The following is a 14,532-nucleotide window of genomic DNA, read 5'->3' as shown; positions in this document are numbered from 1 at the left end:
AAGTTATTTTCTATTTTCCTAGATATTTGTGTATATCAAACATAGAGTTTTTTTTTTTTTTATAAAGTTATAGCTATTATCTTCTTCGATTTTTTTTCACAACCATTTTTCAAAGCGTTAAACTCTTTCGGAATAATTTTTAGTTTCAAGTTTCAAAATTCTAAAAATCACAATTAACTTTAGTTTAAGATGATTTTAATTTTAAAAATTATTCTTTAATTATAAGTTTCCAAATAAACCACCAAAGCCATAAAAAAATGGCAATGTGATTAGAGATAGACACGAAACACTTTGGCATAAATATAATTTGATCAATTTGGCTAGTTTTGACTAATCAATAAACTAATTAGATTTTAAAAATATTTAACCTAATTAATTTGATATTATTTATCTTTTAAATTTATATTAAAACATAAATTAAAACCTAAACATTTTTATTTTTAATTGGTTCAACATGTCATATATTGATCACAACATAAAATAATAGTTTGAAGGAAATTCAATTTTAGTTGAGCTAACCCCACTTTCCACATTTGATCCATTAGGTTGAGTCAAACTCACCGACTAACTTTACAGCTTAATAAAATAATTTAAATTTTGTATGATATTAACAAAATTAGATCATCATTATATTCATATGGCAGTAATAATTCGATGATTGTGTTGATAATAAGAAGAATAATAATTTCGGTACAAATCATAATTATGATAATGATGACTCTCATAATGAATATTGCAATAATACCGGTTGTAATAAAAAAATATTACCATATATAATGTTAATCTTTAGGTAGGGATAAAAATGGATATTGTCCTATCCGCGGTCTGAGTTGGAAAAAAGATCAACTCCTACTTATTTATTTATCTATTGCATATCTATGTAAAAGATACTTGTCAGTTTAAAAATTTATAAATATACGTGAATATTTAAAAAAAAAATATTATAAATTTTTATAATAAAATATATAATATAAATTAAATTAAATATAAATTAAATTTTAACGTTAATTAAATTTAATCTAATAAAATATAATTTTAATTTTAATTAAATTTAAATTAATAAAATATAAATTAAAATTTAATTTAATATTTTTAGGATAAAAATATTATAGGTACAAATAATATGATACTTGCATTCGACTATTTATAAATACATGTATTGAAATACCCGCTACTCGCAATAATAAATATTCATGAGTACCAACTATCAGGCACAAGTACTTAAGATACTTTATCTGACACTCAAGTCAAAATGTCTTAGATGACAATAAATGTAGTAATAAGTAATAAACATAGTCAATTTACCTTGTGCAACGTGCTACTTAAATTACTGCTCATAGGCCCTTACTTTGATGATCCTAGGGCACATGGTCCAATTATCTTGGTTGATCGATCCTCCTTTAAACTTTTTTTCTTAACTTGATTATATTTTACCAATATCAATAATCTACCAAGGTGGTCCCTTTTTAGTCAAATATGATTGAGACAAATTTATGTCAACCAAGTGACAAAGATATACTCATATCATATTATATATATATATATATATATATATATATATATATATATATATATATATATATATATATATATATATATATATATATATATATAAACTTTGTCTAATTTAAACTTGAATCGAAACTCGTTACAAATTCATTTTCTTATCATCATTACCTCGTAAACATGTACGATTATATATTATTTTTAAGAAATGAAAATTTTAAAATACATTATTAACTTTAGAAATATAGCTCGATAATGTTTTAAAAATTATTCTTAATTTTTTTAGCACAATATTTATTAATCGATAATAAGAAGTCCTATAACAATTTTGAAATACATTTACAACTATTTCATAATACCAATAAGGATTTGTATATATGTATTAGAAAATAAGAGTGAATACTTTCCATAATATTGATTTACAAATATATCTCTCTTCAGTGGCGGATCTTGACCAACATTGTTGGGGGTGCCCAAATAATACATCCAAAATTTATACATTTCATTATTGTCACTAACACAATAAAAAATGAAGTATACGAAGAAAATTGATAGACATAAATACCAAAAATGATTTATCAATATACCTATTTAAATAATATATTCCTTTATTTTTCATCAATATACCTATTTAAAAAAAATAATACTAAAAAATGATTTATCATAATCTAATAAAAAATTGAGAGACATAAATACCAAAAGAAAATTCGATGATAATCAAATCACACTTAAAATTCAATTATAAAAAACACACAGTACAATCATTTTTTCTTCTATGTTGATAAAATAAAAAATTAATATAAAAGAGGCTCATTAAATAAATTATTAAACAAATATTTCACTATCAAGTGAGACAAAAGAGAATTACCTTCTTCTTTATTTCTTCGAATGGAAGAGAACAGTTGAGAGATGAAAGCAAAAATAATTGATCTTTTTCTCTTTCGAAAGAAAAGAAAATAGGTAAGAATGGAAGATGAAAACAATTTGTAAGAAATTCAAGACATAGACATATAAAAGAGGCTCATTAAATAAATTATTGAATTAATATTTCACTATCAAGTGAAATGAAAGAATTACCTTCTTCTTTTCTTCCTCGAGGATGGTATATTTTGGTATAGTTAAGACCAAGTTTGTTGATGATTTTCTTAGCCTCATAAAAAAAAAGAGGCAACTTTGCTTCATTAAATGCATCTTTTAACAAATCTAGGATCATAGTCATTACCTTGTCACTTAATCCACACAAAACCTTGATATGATATAATTTGATTACAAATTCTAATTTTGTGTACTTGCTCCCATCACACAATGTTTGATTTCCATCATTGAGAAACTCATTGAACTCATTATGATCCTTCCTTGGCCTTTCATTCAAAACATCCTCTACACCCAATGGTTGTGTTATGCCTAGATTAGTACCTTCTTGCCTATAGTGCCCAAATGCTTCATTAATCATTGTTTCCATTGGATTTTCAAAACGAAATGCCTTTCGTATATCATCTTCATTACTAGAAATATCTTCTATTTGTTTCTCACCATGAAGATTCCATATAACATAATTTATGGGAAATGCTTTTAAAATCAAGTGCTCCTCAACTACACCTCTAGTTTGCCATTTCATAAACCCACATTTGGGACATGGGCATTTAATTTTATCTCCAATAGCCCCATTCTCAAAAGCAAAATCTAGGAATTCTTTTAAACCAATTGAATATTCAATTGTATTTTGAGGCTTAGCAATCCAAGATTTATCCATTGAAATAGATACCTAAACAAAATGGCAATGAGTATTTTATAAAATAACACTTATAAGATATAATATATAAAAATATAATTTTGGCACAAGCAAGCTTGAAGCAAAGAATTGATAAAGTCATGTGCATGAAGATCATAGGTGTTTGATGAAGATTGATGAAGATCCTCTTGAAGATTAGGTTTTAGTGTGTTAAATATGAAAATAACATGTTAAATGTAATGTTTTAGTGTTATATCATGTTGGTAGGCTATAAGACATAGGTTAGATGTCTTGTGTGCCTTAGTGTGTATCTTTTAGTTTGTTAAAATGAGTTTTAACAGGTTAAAAGGCTTGTTGTTTATATTTTTTAGTATGAATGCATTCAGTCAGTTGAATTATTTTTCAATCGAATGATTTCACTTAAGTCAAGTGAAATCAGCTGATTGTATGAAAAATTCAATCGACTGTTTTCACTTAAACCAGACTATATAAGATGTGTTTTCACAAGCAGAGGTGTGTATATGAGTTTTTGTGCACGAAACTTTGTCATTATTCTCTGGAAAGCTCTCTCTTTGCAATACACAACTACAATTCGTGTTTTGAAGATCTTGGTTGATCTTGGAGGCGTTTGGGCTTGTGAGTAGCTTGAAGAACACATGTATGGTTGGCTAGGGACAACCACCATCAAGTTTGGATGTTCTTGTGCCTCTGGTTAGTTTGTCTGATGTGATTTCAGGTCTGTAACTGTGATTCTTGCAGGGTGTGTCTAGATTTTTGTGAGTCAAAAATCTTGTGAGTTTCTTTGTTCAAAAGTGTAATCTTGGTGTGTGATTTGTAAAAATTTTGAATATAGTGGAAACCAAGCTTAGGTTGTCCTAGTAAACTGGATGTAGTTTTGTGATTGAGTGAACCAGTATAAAAACAACTGTGCAATTCTCTCTCCCTCATCTCACTCACTTTGAATCTCTTTAAAAACTCAAGAAAACCAAGCAATTCATTATTTGGTGTGATTTAATTCGTTCTTGTGTAATATGAGACTTTATACTTGTTATAAATATTGATTGGAACAAGTCTTGTATGTAAGAGATTGTTGTTTGAGTTGAATTTGCGAATTCTGCATAAATCTCTAGTATTTTAGCCGACTGATTTATCTTTTTAATCGACTATTTTATAGCTCAAAGAACAAATTAGTCTGCTATTTTATATTTTATTTGACTGAAAGTGTATTGGTTTGCTGTATTTACATCCAAACTTTCCAATCTATTTGATTCAATTGAAAAGAGGTTTAAGCTTTCAAAAAAAGTTTTATAAAGCCAATTCAACCCCCTCCCCCCTTCTTAGCTAAAATCACCATTTCAAAACTAACATATAAGAAATATGGTTCACCAATAACTAAATATGTAACATTTTCATTCATTAATATATATCATACCAAGGAGGGAAATAACATAAATAACAAAGATGTGATTTCTAGTCATTTCATAGAAAAATCAAGATGCGTGAATTTAAATCATTCATTTTTCTCTTTTTTTCCTACATAGGCCATTCAAATTTTAATAATACATATATCCTAAAACTGTCAAAAACCTATATTTTAAATTTTTCTGCAAAATAGAGACACGAATGCTAGTTGATCTTCTATGTAGGCCACAAAAATTTTAATAATGCTAGTTTTAATAATATAGATCACACAGACATGACAAATGAAACAAATAATAAAGCAAATGAATAAAAAGACAAAGAATAGAACCAAGATGCTAATTGATATTAGGTGATGAGTCCATTGATGGTTGCAAGTAAAAACATAAAGAGAACTTGTTGATATATTAGTTTACATGGTGATGTTGGTGATTAATAGATGAGAAGGAAACATTGAAGTTGTTGGACAAAGTGAACAACAGTAGAAGCAACAACAACAACAAGAAGAAGAGGAAAGTTGGGAAGTGCAACAACGAATCCCATTTTGTGGATGCACAACCTGAAGAAGAGTAGAAAGAGGAGAACAGTAAGATTTCATCTAGCACTTTCATACAATTTAACAAAAAAAGTGATTTTTTTTGTTTCGAAAAAACCAAAATCGTTATTAAATTGATTCTATTTATATTTTAAATCCAAATTAACTTGAATAGTATGCACCATGCTCACATGCCACACTATAAAATTTAGTCTACCCAATTGTTACACACAATCCCTTGGATCCTATGGTCCTAAGTGAGGAACTCCTATTTTTATATATTTTTCCTTTTATTATCTTAAGATATTTGGCCTTTAGGGTTACTATGTGTTAAATATATTAGTTTGTCAGGTATTAATTTTTAGTTTTTTTACCTTTTTTTCTAAATTATTATGGAAAACAAATAAAACATACTAATAATTAAGCAATGAATTAAAATAATCTATTTGTTACATGTGAATTAAGATTTAGACTAAAAAATATTAATTGTTGAATGCAATAAGAACTTTTCTTACACTATCTTTATAACAAAATTCATAATACAAGAATTCAAACTTTAGAAAGTTGACTTAAACTTTTCAGATGAAGGATGCTTGAGGAGCCATTCGATGATTTGTGTAAGACCCAGGAAAATTAAATAGTTAATTAAATAATTATCTAATAAATGCGGGTAATGGAAGCCTTTAAGGCATTTAATGCAGAGGGATATGATGTAGAAAAGTACTAGCTCAAGTGGTTAAGAGTACTTTAATTATGTGAGAGGACTTGGGTTTGAGTCCTATGTATGTCATATGTGTGTTATTTGATTGATTATTAATTTTAATAAATTGCATGGTTATGTTGGGTACTAACATAATTATATAATTAGAGGATTTAACACAAACATGCCTTGGTTGAATTGGTTGTGTCCTAACTTTGGAAATTCAAGGATGTGTGTTTAAATCTCATTCATAACGAAATTGCTCTCTTTATTTTTGCTAATGAAATGGTGGTCTGAATGTGAAAGAGTGGGAAGACTCTAGAGGCAATGGGCAGCCAAGAGAGATGGGAAAACAACCCATAATGGGCCTTAAAATGCATTTAGAGACACTTAAAAGAATAAGAATTTCATTTTTAGAGGGAATCAAGAGAGCTGGAATTAGAGGGCACCAAGAGAAGTTAATTTTGGGCAAGAAGAACCATCATCCTTTCTTGTTTAAATCCTAGGAAACCAGGTTAGGGGAGCTCTTCTTGGTAGCTATATACATAATCTGTAATTTTTTTGTGTTTGCTGTAGTGTGCAATGAATAATGGTATCTTTGCTATAAAAATTTGAGTGCTCTATATGTTGTTATGGAGTTGTGATTGTGATTGTGGTATTTGAGCAAACCCTTAAGTTTCTATATGAATATGCTAATGGTTTCTGCAATGCGCGAATTGGTAAGGTGTAATCTCATGTTTTGGGGGTTTATTTGTGTACATGACCTGTGCTCGTGAATGGTTGTTAAAATTAGACTCTTGGTATGTTGTAATGAAGATTTAGGGACTTAAAATTGGGGTATGTGTGTGTGAACAGATGGGAGGTTCTGCCATTCTCGCTCAGGCGAGCAAGGTCGCTCAAGCGAAAATAGCAGTAACACGAAACCGGATATTGGTCAAGCAACTCGCTCAGGCGAGTAGCCCAGGAATTGGGCGACAAAACACCTCGCTCAGGCGAGAGGTACTCGCCTAAGCCAGAAAGCGTGATGGATTACTTGTGGTTGCAGGACTCGCCGCCTAGGCGAGAGAATTTTGGGGTTTAGGCGAAGTGTGCTCTCGCCTAAGCGAGTAAGGTCTCGCCTAAGCGAGTTATCGTATCTTGTTACTGTCACAGGCTCGCCCAGGCGAGAGAGCCTAGCTTAAGCGAGTCAGGCCTGATCGCTTAAGCTATAGCTTCTTGCCTAAGCAAGATTTGTGGTTTGTGTGTGTTGTTTGGATGCAATTGAGGCGAAACTTGGATCAGGGGATGCTGTGCCATGAGCGGGTAGGTTCATGGATGGAGGTAACACGTGATGATATGAGCGGGGAGATTCATATTCAGTTACTCTCGTGTGAGGATACGGGCGAGGTAGGTTCGTATGGTTCGGCTCACACTTGAGAGATGCTGCGTGCGGGGAGGTACGTAGCTGGTGGATCACGTGTGTTGGACTACGGACGGGCAGATCCGTAGAGTAGGACTACGAGCGGAGAGGTTCACAGAAGCAGGACCACGAACGGGCAGGTTCGTGCGAGCATCATAAACCCTGAGTCCAAGGCTAACAATGTTAAGTGAATTGAAGGTTGTAAAACCTTAAGAAGTTAGGGACTTGGCCAAGAATTAATTGGAATAGAATAAATGGGTGTGCTATTGTTATTTATGTGTTATTATATGTTATTTAATCTTTTATAAGCTCACCCTTTCTGTTTGTGTATGGTGATGATCGTGTAGTTCGTTACACGAGAGTAGATGGTGTTTTAGGTGATGCCGAGAACGCTCAGGCGACGGAGTGAGAGCTAGCTGGGATTAAGCTAGGATTTTGTTTATGTTATAACTTATGTTTTGATTTGTTTTGGAAATTGTAAGGTTTTAAATGCTACGATTTTAATAAATGTGGCGCGATGTTTAAACAATCTAATTTTCCCGCGTTTTGGGATTAATAATATCATGATGTTTTTCTTTCTTTTCTTTATGTATTTAATTAAATTAATAATATTTCTTAGGGATGTTACAATTTGCAATAAGTTGTTTAAAGATTAGATGGGTTAGTTCCTTTTATTGTTATGTGCCATCATCCTATGCTATTTCAACTTTTTTCTACTCTTTTCACATTGAATTAGGAATCAAATGTCAAACGCACCAATTAATTATCTTCTTCCTCTCACTCCAAGTCTTTTTATCCTTAATATTATTAACTCCTCATAAATGAAAAAAAACACAACTTAATTTATAGCATAAAAAGATTCAAGATCAAGAAAATATGGAAAATAAAAGTACTGAATTGGATTATAACAAGATGTTATTACCTGCAAACATATTCTAAAATATTGAGCATTTAAGCATAAAAGTGAATTAAATTAAAAGCAATATGATGCATGGTGGTGAAGCTTTGAAAAATAGTATATTTGAAAGACTTAACAAACTTTTTGGTAAAAGAAGAAGAAAACAAGATCTTATGAGGTTGAACAGGTAATGTACTTTAAGTTTTTTGTGATCGAGCCATATTTGGTAACTTGCTCATGTTTTTTATGTTGTTTCTTAGCACATGACAATTTTTTTATTTTAGTCCTTGGACTCCAACAAAGTATAACCCACTATACTCTATAATAATTAAACTCATCCTCTCTTTAGTAAGGTTCTTAAAATAAATAATAAGCAGAGATAAAAACTAATAAACAATTCAAATATTTTGTAAGTTTTATATGAAGTCAAAACATATAAAACATCCTTTATAATATTACTTGATATAATTAATTGATTTTCCTCTAATGGACACTCGTATTTTGATAAGTGTCTGCATAACATACTAATTGCATAATATATTAGACACTTATTTTAGGTTAAAATGTCATTTTCCAAAGAAATATGCCTTTTTCTATAAAAACATCATGCTCCCAACTTTTTGGAATGATAAATGAGGAATCTAAATGAAATGCCACTCTTTTGCAGAAAAACAATAGAAAAAGGTATCAATTGGCTAAGCCATGCCAATCTAACTCAACCACAACAGTTGAAAACACAGAACACAGTTAGAAGTCCTTCTGCTATGCCAAAAGAACGTTGTTAAGCCATATACTTGAAAGTTGATCAGTGATGAGGAGAAATCAATGAATTCAATGACAAAGGTATCTCAACACTGATCTAGACTTTGGGCTAAGCACAAATAAAAGGGAGGTCCATAACATGAAGATTGTGTGGCTGAGCTTGGGAAAATTGGCTGAGCACCGCCCATACCAAGCTATAAAACAATTACCCATCCCTTTACTAGAGGAAGCAGATATGTAGAGAATAGGCCTTTCTTCTATTCTTTCTTCCTAAAATTTCAATAGATCAATTGTATAAGGGAAAAGAGGAATGAATTGTTGTAATGGGAGAAGATCAATGCTCACCATGAGTGGCTAAAACCTTAAAGAGGAAAGGTTACATTGTAATTGAGTTCCCTTTCTTTTATGATGAATTTCCTTTCTGATTTATCTCTTACTCTTTAAGATTATTGGTTGCAAGTTGTTTAGGTAAATTGTGATATTTTTAACTGTTTAAACTAAGTTGGGAAACTAGTTTGAATTGTGGTCCTTTTTACAACAAGTGTACTATTGTATTGTAGTAGAAAGTCGTCTCAACAAGAACTTGCAAAGGTTTATCAATAATTAGATCATAACCATTACACACCGAGAATTTGAGTTTTAATTAGAGATTATGAAAGTTAAATAGTGGATTAGAGGACAAGGTTGATTGCTTTTGCCTTCCATTTTAATTCAGATTATAATTTCCATTCTTTTATCTGACATTTCTTCAACATCATTTCTCTAGAAGCACTCTTCTTAGGTAGATGCAGATGCATCCCTGCTATCTAGAACCTAAGGAGTTTAAACCCAAGGTGATCTCTCAACTCTTGGAAGAATAAACCCCTACATTATTGCTTGAGCCTTTCCTTGCCCAGCATCCCCAGTGGATACTTGGTTTTAGAACCAATACAGGTATGGCCAGCTTATAGGACCACAATACAAACTAGTTTCCCAACTTAGTTTAAACTAGTTAAAAGTATCAAAATTTATCTAAACAACTTGTTGTTGACATGTGAAGCATGTATCGTGTGTTTCATGAAGATTTGATGAAGTTTTGTTGAACTAACTTGAAGCCATTGCTTTGGAATCATGCTACATTGATGAAGTTATGGAGATTTGATGTTATTCATGTTGAACAAGCCTTGAACGCGTGCCCTCCACATGGATCAATCATCAGGAAAGAATGTTTGATGTTTGTAATTCACATTGTAGACCTTGTAGCATTAGTTTGATGTATTTGGTCTTTATTGTGTTTTTTAATCTATTGAAATATTTTTCAACATGTTAAAATGTGTCTTTCTGTTGAATGGATTTTCAAAAAATTAAAAGGTTAGATGTAATAGTCTTAAACTGTGACTTATTCAATCAGTTGATTTATTTTTTAATTGACTGATTTCACTTAAGTTAAGTGAAATCAACTAATTGATTTAAAAATAACTTGTTGAATCTCGTAACAGTATGACTATAAGTGCTGTGATTTTTGAAAGAGAGGTAGCAAGACCATTTTTTAGCGCGAAACTGTTCTAGAAACCTGGGAATTCTCTCTTTCGTGATCATACTGATTACAGCTGGTGAAGATTGATCTTGGGTCAATTCTTGGAGCTTTTTGCTTGTGTTTGAAGGTTGGAGAAGGTGTTTGTGGTAGGCAGGGTTGTGCTACCACTAAGGTTTGATCTTTCTCAAGCTTTGTGTGTGTGCTTGGTGGTTTTCTAGGTCTGCAAGAGGTGTCTTGCTGTGCTGTTGTAATTATTGTGTGATTCAAGAGTCTTTTGTGTGTGTTTTTGCTTATTTTGAAAGTGTAAGAGTGTAAAATTTGTAAATCTTTTGAAATAGTGCAAAGTCAGGTTCAGGTTGCCTTGACAAACTAGATGTAGCTTAGGTTTGAGTGAACTAGTATAAAAATCTTGTGCATCAATATTTTCTCCAACCCCTCTCTCTTGCATTATCATTCAAAGTTTAAATAATTTGGATTTAAACCATCATTTTTATATGCTTGAGTGTTTTGGTGGCATTTGTAGCATTGAACATGTTTGTATAACTAATTGGAACCTGTCTTGATTGATCTTTTACATTGTTCTTGCTTTAAATCACAAATCTGCATTTCTGTATTTTTCCTAGTATTTCAGTCAACTATTTTTCTAATTCACTCGATTGATTATACCAGTACAACATATGTCTAGTAAAACCGATCGACTAACTCTGTTTCTGATCGGTTGAAAGTATATTGTCCAGAGGTGTTTGCATCCAAACTTGGTGATCAAAATTGATTCAATTTAAAATAGTTTTAAACCTTCAAAGACATCCTATTTTTTTATCTAGCCAATTCAAGCCCCCCTTCTTGGCATTTCAACCATTTCAAAACTTACACTTGCAGACAATAATCTTAAAGAGTAAGCGGTAAATTAGAAAGGAAAACCATCATAAAAGAAAAGGAATTCAATTACAAAGCAACTTTGCCTCTTTAAGGTTTTATCCACTCATGGTGAGCATTGATCTTCTCCCATTACAACAATTCATTCCTTGTTTCCCCTATACAATTGATCTATTGAAATTTTGGGAAGAAAAAGTAGAAGAGGGGCCTATTCTCTACAGATCTACTTCCTCCAACAAGGAGAGGAGTTACTATTTTATAGCCTGGTATGGGCGATGCTTAGCTAGTTTTCCCAAGCTCAGCCACACAATCTTCATGTCCAAAACCTCCCATTTATTTGTGCTTAGCCCCAAGTTTGGATCAGTGTTGAGATACCTTTGTCATTGAATTCATTGATTTCTCCTCATCACTAGTCAACTTTAAGTTCGTGACTTAGCAATGTTCTTTTAGCTCAGTAGAAAGACTTTTGACTGTGTTTTGTGTTTTCAATTGTTGTGGTTGATCTAGATTGGTGTGGCTCAGCCAATTGATACCTTTTTTTCTATTATTTTCCTACAACATAGTGGCATTTTATTTAGATTCCTTATTTATCATTCCAAAAAGTTGGGAGCATGATGTTTTTACAGAAGAAGGCATGTTTCTTTGGAAAATGACTTTTTAACCTAAGATAAGTGTCTAATTTGTTATGCAATTAGGATGTTATGCAGACACTTATCACATTTTCTTGTGCTAGATATATTAGGCTCTGCATCAGATTTGTATTTCCTATATTTCACTCCTTTCACATCCTAATAATACATACGTCATTCTTTTGGGTTGTCCATTATATTTATCGGATCTTAGAATAATGACAACAAAACCAAGATCAAAAGCAACCCCTTGAACCTGCTTAATTAAATCTTCACGTGTGAGGAAAATCTCTTCGTTTATAAAGTTAGATGTATAATCTCCTTCGCATATATCATTAATGAAAGAAGAACAATTTGACATCAAACTCAAATTTACTTGAAAATCCGAAAAAATCAAAAGAAAAACTTCCATAATTATAATCGCCTACAATAATACAATAGTATGACATAACATAATCATACAATACTTAAAACAATTAATTAACAAAAAACACAAAAATATCAAATCTAAAAAAAATATTTATGTAAAAAAAATTACAAAAATAATTAATAACTCAATATTTTGAATACAAAGAATTTCATATTCGAAATGTAAAAAAAATGATAAATAAAAAGTACACCCTCAGCAATAAATTTAAAAACAAATATAAAAACTAAAATAAAAAATTACAAAATTTATTAATATGTTAAAAAAATTATAAAAATAAGGTATAATTAGTCGTAATTATACCTAGTTTCGTCCCAATGTGTCTAAATGGTACCCACTTTTAACTTTGCATCTACTTAGTACCCAAATTAGTTAATTTGCATTAATGTGGCCCCTTTTCGTTTACTCCGTTAAATAAGATAACGTCTGACTGTGTTGACCAGTTAAGTGAGAAAAAATGTTATGACGTGGCACGAGAGTAGTGTGTGGTGTGGAACAGTGCAGCGTAAGAGGAAATTGAAAAGAAAAAAAAGGCACGAATTGGGAATAATTTGTGCGATAGAATAGGGGTTTTCTGGAGTTAGGGTTTATGAAATTTGGGCCATTTCATGCGTTGTGGACAAAATTGAAGGTATAATTGACATCAAATTGGTAGCTATTTGGGATTGTAGGTGCACAAACCATTTGTTTTTTGTCGTTGATTGCATTATTTGTTGTTGGGATGGTGGGGTTTAGGGTTAGTGATTGAATGTTATGCGTGGTTTAATTTAATGGTGTTTTGGGTATTCTGAAGGAGATGGGTTATGCCAATGTGAAGGAGATGTGGTATTCCACCCACTGACCCAAATACAGAACCAGGAGAAGAAACGTTGTGGTTATGTGACCCACACGAATAAGACGACCACGAATGAATAAACCATGCGACATTTTTCACTTCACTTGCCACCTTACCCCTGCAACAAATCAGCTTCCCGACGAAAAAATGAAGATGAAGATGAAGATGGGAATGGGAAATTAGGGCTTTTTGAATGGGGACAATCAATTCAAATAGGACATGACACGTTATCCACAAATTGTCACTGTACAATTATTTTCATTGACACATATCCGTTTTGCAATGTCACATCACTGATCTGTTAACGACGTTTCTGAAAACTTAACGGGATGGACCACATTGATGCAAATTAACTAATTTGGGTACTAAGTAGATGCAAAGTTAAAAGCGGGTACCATTTAGACACATTGGGACAAAACTGGGTACGTTGTGACTAGTTATACCTAAAAATAATTAATAACCCTAAACATTTAATAGAAAAAAAAATACATATTTGAAATGTAAAGAAAATGTGGATAAAAAGTACACATTAAACAATAAATTTAAAAAAAAAATAAAGATAGTGTTAATTAATTTACCTGTGCATGCATTTGTGGCCATCAATATAGGTTTGAGAATTCCGCTGCGTCCCCACAAAAATTAACCCGTAGTAGCCATGAACTAAGTCAAGCACTGGTTGTTTTACAAAACTCTAATTTCGTGGTGAGAAAGCCATTGACTAACCAAACGCCACCGTCTCCAATGAAGCTCCATTGCAAACCATAGAGTGAACTTTAAATCTGCCACCACTAAATACCAAATGTCTACAACTCGTAAGTATGTAAATCGGAAGTGGACATCCACTTCAGAACCATGACATCCGTTGATTTTTTATGATACCGATTATTGCTATCCGGTGTATATGCATACTTTGTTAAATTATATATTAATTTAATATTTGGTTCATGTAATTTAAAAAATAACTTTAATGTAAAGATTCTAATGTGATGATTATTAGAATATAAGTTATTAAAGTTATGGAGATTATTTTAGACTTATTAAATTAATTCCCTTACTTCTCACTTCATAGGGGTATTATAGTATTTTATTAAAGTTTTAAAATACTAGAAGAAAAGAATGACAGTTGCTCCTGAAAAGTGGTAGAGTTTTATGTTTCAAGAGAACGTAAAGAAAGGTGACTTTGACAGGAGAAGACTTTGTACTTGGTAATTCTATATCATCAAGAAGCCATTAAAGAGAAGTAAGAGAAGAGAAAACATTGATTAAGAGAACTTTGCAATGGATCCAGGTAAGTTCTT

The sequence above is a fragment of the Vigna unguiculata genome, chromosome 3, assembly GCF_004118075.2.
Source record: "Vigna unguiculata cultivar IT97K-499-35 chromosome 3, ASM411807v1, whole genome shotgun sequence".
NCBI lineage: Eukaryota > Viridiplantae > Streptophyta > Magnoliopsida > Fabales > Fabaceae > Vigna > Vigna unguiculata.
The sequence above is the reverse complement of the archived record's forward strand: the minus strand, read 5'-3'. Positions refer to the sequence as shown.